At 41.5% G+C, this 12,530-nt stretch overlaps 1 protein-coding gene across 1 annotated transcript in view; it reads left to right on the forward strand.

Annotated features, from left to right (window-relative positions):
* Positions 1-1,598: 1,598 nt before the first annotated feature.
* The window catches only part of LOC117531944 (signal-induced proliferation-associated 1-like protein 1), a 128,188-nt gene continuing 117,256 nt past the window's right edge, over positions 1,599-12,530 (forward strand). Inside the window, 1 exon segment of the mRNA XM_034195131.1 lies at positions 1,599-1,889. The gene's annotated coding sequence lies outside the window, so the exon portion shown is untranslated.

Consider the following 12,530-nt stretch of genomic DNA (forward strand, 5'->3'; position numbering starts at 1 on the left):
GGACTGAAGCATGCTCCAGTTTTCTCCTTTTACCTCCCCCCCGGGGCGGTCCCCGTTCTTCCCAAGCTGGCAGGCGGCGTGACTTGACAGTTGCAGCGGCTACCAACACACTCACATCGCCTCAATTTGGCAAAAGGACTGTTTCAAATTTAGTGCACATAAACAATGTCAAATGTATATGTGTTGTCCTAATTCTGGTGTGTGCCATTATTACGGTAAACAAGTAATAATTGTAGATTAATTGCTGTTCATATGTGGAATGTGAGTGCGGAAATCTCATTGTTGTAATGACAATGACAATAAAAGCTATCTGTCTGTCTATCTATCTATACGTTAATAAAATATCAAATGGCAAGGTTCTATTTTAGGTGTTATATAAAACAAATATGATATTTTTTTCTTTCGTGCAATAGAAAGAATATTTTCATTTGGTGAAAGATGGAATGTTCCATTCAATGAGGCTTCTTGTGTTCGACTGTTTGGAACTTCTTCAAGGATGCAAGGATTCAAAAGGAGTTTATTGTCATATGCACATAGGAACATGTTCCCTGCACAATGAAATGTGTTTACTGCATTTTTACCCATCCTAATTGCCAGTTAGGAGCAGAGGTCACCTTTTTTGGCACCCGGGTACCAGCTCCAGATGTATATCCCTGCCCTAGGTCACGAGCAGGGCTGAGCAAACCTTGACCAGCCTCATGACACACTTAAACAACAACACACATAAGCGGTCCGTACATGAACACATATAAAAGCACACACAAGGAAAGAATTGGGAAAAGAAAAACCTCCATTGCTGCTGTGTTGAACTCACGCAGCAGCACTGGAGAGCAAAAAAAAACCCATAGCACAGAAAAACAGTCATAACAAAAAACAAATCACGACAGATGACAGCCGAGACTTGGATGTGTCCAGTGTCCAGACAGACCTTCTTGACCTCAAAGGACCAGTGATGCACACCAAAATGTAAGTCCCTTGTCTCATGTTTATAAGTTTATAAAATATCAAATGACAAGGTTCTATTTTAGGTGTTATATGAAACAAATAATGAATATTTTTTTTCTTTCATGTAATGGAAAGAAATTTCGTTTGGAGAAAGATGGAAGGTTCCATCATTCACCAAATAAAATTTGTACCATTGCACTCGTAAACATTCATTATTTATATAATAAATACACTGGGGGTCACCACAGCAAATTCGAGGTGGATCTGCATGTAGAATTGGCACAAGTTTTACACCGGATGCCCTTCCTGATGCAACTCCACATTACATGGAGAAATGTGGCAGGGGTGGGATTTGAACTGGGAACCTTCCGGTCCGAAACCAAGTGCACTAACCACTTGTCCACCACCCCTACTTATTATTTATATAATATGTTCCTGAAATATTTTGTTCCACCATAATACATATCAATTGCGATAAAATTTAGATTATTTTTTTATGTATATTTATTCTTATTTTTGTTTGTTGTTGTTGTTGTTGTTGTTGTTAGAGTGAGAGGTCTTCACTTTTCCTCCTCTTTGTCGACCCTCTACAGGTGAGCGCTGTTGCCACGGAAACGTTTGCTTTTCACCGTAAGGGCTTCTCGCGAGACTTGGGGTCGGGGGGGGTGGGAGGAGGCGGCAAAGCGGGGGGAAGGCTGCCTGCATGATCTCATCCCTCCAGCGAGCTGCATAGTGCAGCGAGTCGATGCCGCAACTTTTTCTATCAAACTTCCAAGTTGCCTTTCGGAGGAATACGGCGGCGTTGTTTTCGTTTCCAGCCCCGCACGGCCTCCCGCGGAGGGTCGGAGGAGCGCTGCGCAGTTTGTGCCGCGGACTTGAGTTAAAGTGGGGAGGAGGAAAAAAAAAAGGAGCTTCGTGAAACGCTTGAGGCGGAAAGAGAAAAGGTGAGTGGCGACACCGGGGCCGGAGGTTTCACCCCCACCTCTGTTATCATCTGTCCGCTGTGTGTGTGTGTGTGTGTGTGTGTGTGTGTGTGTGTGTGTGTGTGTGTGTGTGTGTGTGTGTGTGTGTGTGTGTGTGTGTGTGTGTGTGTGTGTGTGTGCGCGCGCGTGCGCGCGCGGAGTGATTTGCGCTAATGTTGATTCGGTAAAAGACGTTTGTGTCCCACCATTACTGGAGCTGTCACATGTAGGTGGTGAATCCTCAGTCAAGGGCATTGTTCCCTGTGGTGTTTTATGGAGATCAGGTGTTAATCGTGTGCAGCCCAGGACATAGTCACCACCCCTGACAAAATGTATGTTTCTGCCACATGAGGAGAATTCAGGTGGTTTCCTCATGCCATGTGTGCCAGACCTGTATTTGTTTACATTGCAAACTGGTGCCCCGGGGGCCATATGAGGCCTGCCAGACAGTAATTGTAGGCCCACAACATGCTTGATCATAGAGCTGGTGGTTATTTATGGTTTACTAACATCATTCAACTGCTGGATGTTTTTTTTTTGTTTAGTGTTTTCGAAGTTTCCGTCGCAGCGTAGAGGCGTTGTAGCGCTGTGATTATTTTACCCTCCCACGTTTGGCAGCACTGTGACCGATCCTCTTTTTAATCCACCCCTTCTTAAGGCACAAATTTGATCCGCATTGCATAAATGCGCCATAAACTGCTGTGAACTGTGCACAGCTGTGTGTCAGTGTGCAAGGAAAATGTTGAAATGTTCAAAACTTAATCTTGTGAACTAGCTGTGAGCATTGCGCAGCCTATTTGAAAACATCGTCTGTCACTGCGCATAGCGCATCTGAATGATTTGATGACATTTTAAGTCTATACTAAAACATAATTTCACAGATACATGATCTAACTCATGAGAAGGAATGAAAATGCAACTGTTTTGCCAAATCATTACAATATTTATATTACCTTTGACACAAGATTCCAAATGTGTTCTCCACCGCGCAATGCACACGAGACAACCTGTAGCTGTAGATAATTTCTCTGTGATTCTGGGAGCGATGAGAGATGGTTTCATCAGCCAAGTTCTGAGAGCAAATGCATCATCAGCTATGAAATGATTATTTTATATAGTGTGGAGTTAAGCGGGACAAAGCAGGACGCATTGTCACAAATTGCGCTGCAGTGCGGGGATCAAATTTGTGCAAGTGTCAAGGTGTCTTTAGATGGTGTTTGTTGGATTGCATTATTCAACCAACAGACTCACACTCTTAATCAGTGCAGGTTCTGTGTGATCCAGGACGGGGATATCAGTGTTCCACGCAGTGTGAGAACTGGGGGAATTCAGATTTTTGTTTTTGCACTCCTGAATCTGATCGCTCTTCTACTATCAGACCAAGGCTCCATATGTGATGTCTCAACTGCAGAGCGGCCTTCCCTTTTATCTTGAAAGGGTTGTGATTTGGAAAAGGGTTAGTTTTTGTGGAATATATAAAAGGTTTTAGAAATGTGAACAGTTTTTCAGCTTTATGCACTTCAGAGAGTCTTGTGGGGTAGCAGAACTTTAATATGGTCCACGTCCAGTTCTGAGATATTTCTAATCTGTAAACTGTGCAGAATGTCAACAGCAGTGATTCCCAAAGTGTGGGCTGTGGGCATCGAAGGTACTGCCATTGGGCCACAAGAAGTAATTAAATATTTCTGATTTAGCTCGGTTCACATAAGAAGCTGAAAGCAAATGGCAAAAAAAACAAAAAAAAAAAAACGCCCTTTTCCGGGTGGTACTTATCCATGTCCAGGTCATGGTGACAGCAGACCATTCAGCTCATTCCACACTTCCCTATCAATGGACTCGTTCTTCTTCTCAAAATGGTTAATCAGTTATCACAATAATGTCCCTTCAGCTTCTCCCTTGTTTCACTCGGGGTTGCCACAGCAGGTCCAGGGTGGATCTGCATATTGGCATAAGTTTTACACCGGGTGCCCTTCCTGACGCAACTCCACATTCTATTTAGAATGGGCTTGAACCAGGAACGTTCCGCACTACAACCAAACGCGCTTAACCACTTGGTCACCACCCTTGCTTACAATAGTCAGTTAACAGTCAGTGACATGTTTAGCCGCATGTTCTCCTTGAATTGCTGGCTGTCTGAGTGGTGTCCAAAAAATGAGGTGGGCTTCATAGATAAATGGCAAAGCTTCTGGGGAAAACCTGGTCTTGTTAGGAGAGACAGCATCCATCCCACTTTGGATGGAGCAGCTCTCATTTCTAGAAATCTGGCCAATTTTCTTAAATCCTCCTAACTGTGACTATCCAGGGTTGGGACCAGGAAGCAGAGTTGTAGTCTTACACACCTCTCTGCAGCTTCTCTCCCCCCTGCCATCCCCTCATTACCCCATCCCCGGAGAGACGGTGCCTGCTCCCAGACCACCAATAACCAGCAAAAATCTATTTAAGCATAAAAATTCAAAAAGAAAAAATAATATAGCACCTTCAACTGCACCACAGACTAAAACAGTTAAATGTGGTCTATTAAACATTAGGTCTCTCTCTTCTAAGTCCCTGTTAGTAAATGATATAATAATTGATCAACATATCGATTTATTCTGCCTTACAGAAACCTGGTTACAGCAGGATGAATATGTTAGTTTAAATGAGTCAACACCCCTGAGTCACACTAACTGCCAGAATGCTCGTAGCACGGGCCGAGGCGGAGGATTACCAGCAATCTTCCATTCCAGCTTATTAATTAATCAAAAAACCCAGACAGAGCTTTAATTCATTTGAAAGCTTGACTCTTAGTCTTGTCCATCCAAATTGGAAGTCCCAAAAACCAGTTTTATTTGTTATTATCTATCGTCCACCTGGTCGTTACTGTGAGTTTCTCTGTGAATTTTCAGACCTTTTGTCTGACTTAGTGCTTAGCTCAGATAAGATAATTATAGTGGGCGATTTTAACATCCACACAGATGCTGAGAATGACAGCCTCAACACTGCATTTAATCTATTATTAGACTCAATTGGCTTTGCTCAAAATGTAAATGAGTCCACCCACCACTTTAATCATATCTTAGATCTTGTTCTGACTTGTGGTATGGAAATTGAAGACTTAACAGTATTCCCTGAAAACTCCCTTCTGTCTGATCATTTCTTAATAACATTTACATTTACTCTGATGGACTACCCAGCAGTGGGGAATAAGTTTCATTACACTAGAAGTCTTTCAGAAAGCACTGTAACTAGTTTTAAGGATATGAATCCTTCTTTATGTTCTCTAATGCCATATACCAACACAGTGCAGAGTAGCTACCTAAACTCTGTAAGTGAGATAGAGTATCTCGTCAATAGTTTTACATCCTCATTGAAGACAACTTTGGATGCTGTAGCTCCTCTGAAAAAGAGAGCTTTAAATCAGAAGTGCCTGACTCTGTGGTATAACTCACAAACTCGCAGCTTAAAGCAGATAACCCGTAAGTTGGAGAGGAAATGGCGTCTCACTAATTTAGAAGATCTTCACTTAGCCTGGAAAAAGAGTCTGTTGCTCTATAAAAAAGCCCTCCGTAAAGCTAGGACATCTTACTACTCATCACTAATTGAAGAAAATAAGAACAGCCCAGGTTTCTTTTCAGCACTGTAGCCAGGCTGACAAAGAGTCAGAGCTCTATTGAGCCGAGTATTCCTTTAACGTTAACTAGTAATGACTTCATGACTTTCTTTGCTAATAAAATTTTAACTATTAGAGAAAAAATTACTCATAACCATCCCAAAGACGTATCGTTATCTTTGGCTGCTTTCAGTGATGCCGGTATTTGGTTAGACTCTTTCTCTCCGATTGTTCTGTCTGAGTTATTTTCATTAGTTACTTCATCCAAACCATCAACATGTCTATTAGACCCCATTCCTACCAGGCTGCTCAAGGAAGCCCTACCATTATTTAATGCTTCGATCTTAAATATGATCAATTTATCTTTATTAGTTGGCTATGTACCACAGGCTTTTAAGGTGGCAGTAATTAAACCATTACTTAAAAAAGCCATCACTTGACCCAGCTATCTTAGCTAATTATAGGCCAATCTCCAACCTTCCTTTTCTCTCAAAAATTCTTGAAAGGGTAGTTGTAAAACAGCTATCTGATCATCTGCAGAGGAATGGTCTATTTGAAGAGTTTCAGTCAGGTTTTAGAATTCATCATAGTACAGAAACAGCATTAGTGAAGGTTACAAATGATCTTCTTATGGCCTCAGACAGTGGACTCATCTCTGTGCTTGTTCTGTTAGACCTCAGTGCTGCTTTTGATACTGTTGACCATAAAATTTTATTACAGAGATTAGAGCATGCCATAGGTATTAAAGGCACTGCGCTGCGGTGGTTTGAATCATATTTATCTAATAGATGACAATTTGTTCATGTAAATGGGGAATCTTCTTCACAGACTAAGGTTAATTATGGAGTTCCACAAGGTTCTGTGCTAGGACCAATTTTATTCACTTTATACATGCTTCCCTTAGGCAGTATTATTAGACAGCATTGCTTAAATTTTCATTGTTACGCAGATGATACCCAGCTTTATCTATCCATGAAGCCAGAGGACACACACCAATTAGCTAAACTGCAGGATTGTCTTACAGACATAAAGACATGGATGGCCTCTAATTTCCTGCTTTTAAACTCAGATAAAACTGAAGTTATTGTACTTGGTCCCACAAATCTTAGAAACATGGTGTCTAACCAGATCCTTACTCTGGATGGCATTACCCTGACCTCTAGTAATACTGTGAGAAATCTTGGAGTCATTTTTGATCAGGATATGTCATTCAATGCGCATATTAAACAAATATGTAGGACTGCTTTTTTGCATTTACGCAATATCTCTAAAATTAGAAAGGTCTTGTCTCAGAGTGATGCTGAAAAACTAATTCATGCACTTATTTCCTCTAGGCTGGACTACTGTAATTCATTATTATCAGGTTGTCCTAAAAGTTCCCTGAAAAGCCTTCAGTTAATTCAAAATGCTGCAGCTAGAGTACTAACGGGGACTAGAAGGAGAGAGCATATCTCACCCATATTGGCCTCTCTTCATTGGCTTCCTGTTAATTCTAGAATAGAATTTAAAATTCTTCTTCTTACTTATAAGGTTTTGAATAATCAGGTCCCATCTTATCTTAGGGACCTCATAGTACCATATCACCCCAATAGAGCGCTTCGCTCTGACTGCAGGCTTACTTGTAGTTCCTAGGGTTTGTAAGAGTAGAATGGGAGGCAGAACCTTCAGCTTTCAGGCTCCTCTCCTGTGGAACCAGCTCCCAATTCAGATCAGGGAGACAGACACCCTCTCTACTTTTAAGATTAGGCTTAAAACTTTCCTTTTTGCTAAAGCTTATAGTTAGGGCTAGATCAGGTGATCCTGAACCATCCCTTAGTTATGCTGCTATAGACTTAGACTGCTGGGGGGTTCCCATGATGCACTGAGTGTTTCTTTCTCCTTTTGCTCTGTATGCACCACTCTGTATTTAATCATTAGTGATTGATCTCTGCTCCCCTCCACAGCATGTTTTTTTCCTGGTTCTCTCCCTCAGCCCCAACCAGTCCCAGCAGAAGACTGCCCCTCCCTGAGCCTGGTTCTGCTGGAGGTTTCTTCCTGTTAAAAGGGAGTTTTTCCTTCCCACTGTAGCCAAGTGTTTGCTCACAGGGGGTCGTTTTGACCGTTGGGGTTTTTACGTAATTATTGTATGGCCTTGCCTTACAATATAAAGCGCCTTGGGGCAACTGTTTGTTGTGATTTGACGCTATATAAATAAAATTGATTGAATTGATTAATAATCGATTAATTTCAGCGCTAATCAAAATGCTTGGTTTTGTTAATATTCAATGGTTGAAGCCATCATAACTTTAAAAAAGTGAGGTGTTGGTAAATATAATGTCAGGTGTTAACTTATATTTCTGTAAACGAGCTACATCTTCCCTGCAGCAGCTCATAAGGTAAATTGACACATTTTCGTGCCTGCGGTACTGAGATCTTGTGCATAAACCCGTAATTACGTGAACTACACGTGCAGATTTACACAAATAAATCTGGCAATTTAATAATGAAACACAAAGAACCATTTTGTTTTGCTGTGCTTTTGTGTTATGAACTGTTGCTGCCTGTTAGACCAGGAGGATTACACAGTCGGTAAACAGATTTTCTTTTTTTTTTTCCTTCCTGTGCAAATATGTCAACTTGCTTATTTACAATACATCAGTTACAACATAGCAGTCACACCTGTGCAGATCGGTAATTACAAATCATTGGACTCACCTCCACGTGAATCACAACGGCCGTTACACTTGTCATGCTTGTTGGGGCTGAATAACTTGGCTTTGGAGAGTCGCTTTCGGAAAAGATCAAAGATCAAGCATTTTTGGCATTCTTGATAGGCTTAACTGACCAGCGGCGGCTGTGACTGATCTCCCAACTGTGCTGCTGCCCTCCCACCCCACTCCGTGCTTTTGGTCTAATCTCAGCTGTGTCCCATTCTGCAGTTCACTTTAAATCGCAGCTCATATTCATTTAGAGCTGCTTCTGCTGCACATTTCTTAATCACATTCAAATATGACAGTTCTATATTGAGGGAGCGCGCACATTCTGTTTTAATCCATCTAAGTTTGTGTGTGATACTGATGCAAAATAGCACCCAAGGTTCTACTGCTGCCGGTGCTTACGGCCGAAAGCGGTTCACGTGGGGACTCGTTTTCGCCCTCAGCAGAAAGAGGCCCACATGAGTGACAGCAAGTTGACACCATCAGTCCAGAGATTAGAGATTTTCTTTTGCTGTTGTCATCAAAATGAAACTGTCGCTAAACTAAACTTGTTTGAAAAGACGGTAAATGCTCAAGGTAAACCCACGCTAGGTATATGTGTGTGTGTGTGTGTGTGTGTGTGTGTGTGTGTGTGTGTGTGTGTGTGTCTCCCTCCGTTATAAAACAGTCTGATATGTGTCGAGATTCATCAGGCTGTGACACATTTTGTTTTGGTGCGACGCAGCCCACTCTGATACTGTTCTTTGTTTAAAGCTACAGGGTGCAGGATTTAGTGACATCTAGTGATGAGGTTGCAGATTGCATTACAACCAAATGCATTGTGTTCAGGGATAGGGAGAAGTCTGGTATTTGTGCGGTGACCTCTGATTTTAAAATTACTGTTAATAATCTTGGAGTAACATTTGACAGTAGTCAGATTTTCCTTTCTTTTTTTTTCAGTTGCATTTTTTAACAAAACTCAAACCTTTTCTTTATCATTTGGGCCTTGTAAAAGCTATTCATGCTTTTACCAGCTCAACACTCGATGACTGTAATAGCCTTCATACTGGTGTTTCTCAGTTCTTCATTAATAACCTGCTGCTGGTCCAAAACGCTGCAGCTTCCCATCCATCGTCGAATTGATTTTAAAATTTTAATATTTGTCTTGCACCACCCTATTTGAGTGAGTTATGGGCGCTATGTGACCAAAGCAGTGTTCTGAGGTCATCCAGTCTCTGTCTGTTGGAGGTCCTCAGATCAAACTTGAATTATTGGGGTGACCGGGCTTTCTCAGTCACTGGCCCCAGACTTTGGAACAAGCGCTCCCCTGATTTCCACATCATCACTGATCTGGGTCTTTTTAAAATGAAAGATTTTCTTTTTAAAATGGCTTTTAACACTTAGTAGCGCTGTGATATTTTATTCTGGTTTTATGTACACATTTATTTATCTTTCTTGATTTTATTTTGTTGTAGTTTTAATTTTATTGTCCTTGTGTGGTCTGTTTTTAGTTTTACTGGAGCGCACTTTGGTCGCTTTTTGGGCTATGTAAAGGGCTATGCAAAGAAAAGTTGATTGATTGATTATACCGTCACCAGTCACGCTCATCTTTCCCCTCACATTTTTGCATCTTTGGTGAATGGGTTTCATGCTCCAATTCCTTCTCATGATAAGCAAAATGTTTGATCCACCATTTCACAAAAATGAGTTCTCAAGCTTGCAACCAATGGACACGTGTAGGGGAGCAACCACTGATTCCTCTTTTTCTTTTGTCTTCAATCTTCTGACCACTTTCCAAAATGTGAAAGATGGAGTAAGTATGTCCCTTTTGATCTACTGTATTACCATGGTGCTACAACATTGCAGCCTCTGTGAGGGGCTCGATCCCATGTCGATATGAAGGACATGAAAACACATTGATTCATTGTTGTTTATAATTATACGCTAACTCTTGGTGAAATTCTGTTGTAGCTGCTTTAATGGTAAATGTCCACCAGGTGGAAATATTGCTCCATTTCAAGAATCTTACGTACAGGCTGCTGTGGGACACGACGTCAAACTTGTTGGTTATAGTAGTAGATGAACAGATGGCTATAAATACTATATTCCATTTCTTTTATGAAACACCTGTAAATCACACACACTGTAGCTGAGGCAACAGCGCTTCAGCCACAATGATTAGCGACATGGAATACAAATTGGAATAAATGTTTCAATGCACTGTAACATTCTGAACCCATGAAAGTCTTGTGCTGACCTTTTGCATGTTTGTGGGAGTTATAAGACGAGGAAGTAGCAGCGTAATGTCTTCAATTAAACTACTCATAATGTTAAAATTGGACCATCGATTGGTTCATAGTGAATTTACATCGATCTGGGGTTTGCGAACCGATGGAATGGTATCCTTTTAATCTCAGTTTTGTCTCATATTGATGAATTGTTACACCCCTACAACGGTCCCATTAATTAAAAGGCTGTTTTTATTCATTTTATTTTTATGTTCTACTTTGCATTGCAGTTGTCACCCTGTAAAAATGATTGTGCTTAATTTCTATTAGTCTCTTTTTAATGTGCCCACATGTTACATAAGGATGCATCTTCTTGCTAATTTAAGCTTTTCTTTTTCTTTTTTCATCTCTTGCACATCAGCTGGAGGGGAATAGCATGAGCAAACACGGGGGGGGGGGGGGTGTAAACAAAACAACAACAAGAGAACAGTTGTAATGCTTTGTAATGTGAATACTGCAGTTACACTCAAGCGGCCAAGATGAGACACTTAAATGAACCGTTTGCATTTTAGCCAGCAACATAAGATCATTGTTTATTTTTGCTGAAGTTCAGAAGAGAATTATTCCAGAGTGATATTGTGAGCCCAATTCCTACATCCAAAATTCATGATTCGGGATGTAGAGATCCGTATGGGGGCCCATCAAGGCAACTTTTAATTAATCAGTATCAGATTTATTAAGCAAGAGTCTGACTTTAGTCGGTCTAGGATCCATCTTAATCAGTTTCATAAGCGCCACATCCTCCAGAGGAACAGATTCATTTTGGTGGTGCTTTTCTGTTTGATGCTTTCAGATCCTTCAGCAATTCCTTAGTTGTGAGCTTGTGGTTTTGGTGGCCCTTTAGAACAATAATTCCTAAATTTATGGATGTTAATTTGAACCTGCTTCCTCAGTGATGTGAGGTCTGCATGGTCGCAAGCTTCTTCTTTTTTTTTTTATTCAACAGATTGTGCAGCTGCACATGGTGCCGTGAACCTTTGATGGTGTACAGCAGCAGGTATCTCAGTGAGATAAGCAGCTGGATTGGATTTCCCGCTCATGCTACCAGTCTGTGTTTTGGACAAGAGACGTCATCTGCATTGTCTCAGTCCAGTCAGCTGTAAATGAGAACCAGCTTTGGTTGGGGAAGTGTTCTGGGTGGTTAATGTGTTGTAGACTCATTTGCTTCACACTATAGAATCCAGAGATACGTCAAGTCAAGTCTGGGAGCACGGAACCGCCTTGGTCCATTCCCATATCTCTAAAATGACCATCTATCTGCTGCAGCCTGGTGAAACATGGATGTCCCCTTGGCCTTCTCCACCTACTGGGGTCCTCAACACTCAGGCACCTGCGTGCTGGATCGTGTCACATGGCCAAAATGTTATAGCTGATGGTCCCTCACAATGCTCCTAATGCTCGATACCCCTAAACTTACTTAGTCAACTACGGTTAGTCGCTCAACATTAAACCGTTTAATCTCCGTTTCACATCAAGGGCTAAACCTGTAGATTAGGTGTCTTACGTTAGTCAAGGATTTTCACAGGCATAGTGGGCTCGTGAGCGCCATTGCCAAGAAACACTTCCAGTGTGCAAGAGTTTTGTTTACTTCTGGGTTGGTCGATGAATTATCCAGCCTGTGTTTCGCTAGCTGACTAGCCTAGCAGTTCTTCTGCACTTCCATCAAGCCTTTTTGTGCACACAACGCTGCTCAGTGTAACAGTGACGCCCAGTGGCTAATGTGAGAACTGTCACAAACGCATCATGACAGTCGTCTGCTACAAAGAGGAAGCTCTCCTTTTGGAGGAATGCGAGTGACATAGGGGTGCTCTTGAGTGTTCCATCAAGTGGTGGTACATGATAGCCACCATTTTTGAGGTAAGACACTGAAGATTTGTCGAGTAAAATAAAATTTGCCTCCTCTGGACCAGGCTAAAACTTTAGCCGGCTAAGCGCTTTGTGCGACAACTAACATAAAAAAATTAGTCAACTCTGGGCCTTTGTCAGTCATCTTCTTCTTCCTCTTCCTTCTCCTCTCAAGGAGGAATGTGACTTGTGGAGAGCCATAATTTTGCTTCAGAGCCTTTGATTC

Source organism: Thalassophryne amazonica, chromosome 19 (assembly GCF_902500255.1).
Source record: "Thalassophryne amazonica chromosome 19, fThaAma1.1, whole genome shotgun sequence".
In the NCBI taxonomy this organism is placed as follows: Eukaryota; Metazoa; Chordata; class Actinopteri; order Batrachoidiformes; family Batrachoididae; genus Thalassophryne; species Thalassophryne amazonica.